Consider the following 1,819-nt stretch of genomic DNA (forward strand, 5'->3'; position numbering starts at 1 on the left):
ATTTTCGACGAATGAGCGTAGATTTTTTAGAGTTATACCGGCCGAACAATATTTAGCTGAATTTTCATCGGACCGGAGACATATGCGAAGACCAGACACCACATGGATCAAACCTCCGCCACCATATCCACCGATTCAGTCAAGTGGTAAGTAAAGACTATTCTGACGCCATTCAAATGAATATGGACCAAACATGCTTGCAGAAAATCGACCTTTTGAATCATTTCGGTAAAAAAAATGACTTTTATTTCATGGCAAATAATATTAATTATTTGTGATGAAATAAAATTGATTTTTTTCTTCGTAAAGATTCATTCAAAATTAAGGATATTATTTTTGCTTTAACCCCATTGTCAATGGTTTTGCTATGAATTTAAAGTAAAAACAAGCATGTATACAGCAGCAGTATAGTGGCATCAAAAAAACACCACATAAATCATTGCGTATGATTTAAGCAAAACTCTGTCAAGGATAAAAAAATAACCCAACGCGAAATTGAGAATAAAAAAACACGCATTGAAAGTAATTTGAAAATAATGACACTTAGGAATGGAATTTCGATTAACTGCTGCCAACGCTTGGCTTTTCTTGCAGCTTTGGAGTGGTTGTGTTTTTTTCTCCTCTTTTTCGTTGTAAAATTAAATTGAAAAATCTTGTCCATCTTTGTTTTGCAACATTATTTCAGCCAGTGTCGAATGATTGTATTTATTTCGCCCACATTTCTGATTATATAATTTGGTTAAATTAAGTTGATTTTTTAACTCTAATTTTTTGTGTATTTCTTTTATTGATCAACAGCAAACACCCACAATTTGGATGACTTCATTTGTACACAGCCGGGAAAAGGGCCCGGCATTGTTTATAGTCTAATGGAATTCGTTTCAACGTTTTATAAACCATTGAGCAGCACAAAAAATGGAGTGGGGGACAAGGAATAAAACCCCGGACAGACTTAACATTGCCACATAAAAGAAAAAAAATTAAGAAACTTGCTGTCCATCCGGGGCCTTATTGACCGCTATCCAAATAAAAAAAAACAAATAGGCGCTGACAACATTCAATGTTCTTCTGGGCTTTTGTTTCATCGCAAAATAACAATTGGCAATACACAAACACACAACAATCGATTTCTTCAAAGATCGTTGCTTTTTAAAGTCCATGATCGTGTGCTCTTTTGTCAACACCTATGCTCATATTTTAATAAAAAAAAAACATCATCTCAATTCTCTTACACATCCATACCTCAAAAAACATCCACCCACTATCCTTTATCTCAATCTGTAATTTAAACAAAACAACTGTACTTTGAATCCAATTTAAAGGAAAAACTACCCAACTTAAGAATTTATCGATTGCTCATCAGCACAAATAGGCCGCATTTACTAACAAAAAAACAAAATAAAAATAACAACTTATAACACAAAAAAACACATGAATCGATGAAAGAACAGAGAAAAAATGTATACAAATGAAGAACATTAAAACACATACTGGTTTCAAATCTGGTTGAGGAGTAGCGGTGGTGTCGAACACACAAACAATTTGCTACCCCCACCATTTTCTCAAACTTTAATGCAATGAATGGCACACACAAACAACACTAAATTGCATTATTTAAAATGATACATTTTTGAAAACGAACACAATCGAATCAATTTAGAGGAATGCAGAGAGAGAGAGAGAAGACGGGAGAGAGGGAGAAAGTCAGTTCTGGTACCTAAAACACCATTACTTTAATTGAGCCCGTTGAGCAGGTACTTCCGCCGCATTCAGCTTCGAACTACGGAAAACTATGGAAATTGAGAATTAACCATTCTGG

At 34.4% G+C, this 1,819-nt stretch overlaps 1 long non-coding RNA gene across 1 annotated transcript; it reads left to right on the forward strand.

Annotated features, from left to right (window-relative positions):
* The first annotated feature begins 24 nt into the window (after nt 1-24).
* LOC116347744 lies at nt 25-1,037 on the forward strand. Its single transcript, XR_004201711.1, has 2 exons — nt 25-146; nt 799-1,037. It is a non-coding gene; the product is annotated as an uncharacterized LOC116347744 (long non-coding RNA).
* Nucleotides 1,038-1,819: the final 782 nt, after the last annotated feature.

The sequence above is a fragment of the Contarinia nasturtii genome, unplaced genomic scaffold, assembly GCF_009176525.2.
Source record: "Contarinia nasturtii isolate CC-2019 unplaced genomic scaffold, AAFC_CNas_1.1 Cnas_scaffold_2088, whole genome shotgun sequence".
In the NCBI taxonomy this organism is placed as follows: Eukaryota; Metazoa; Arthropoda; class Insecta; order Diptera; family Cecidomyiidae; genus Contarinia; species Contarinia nasturtii.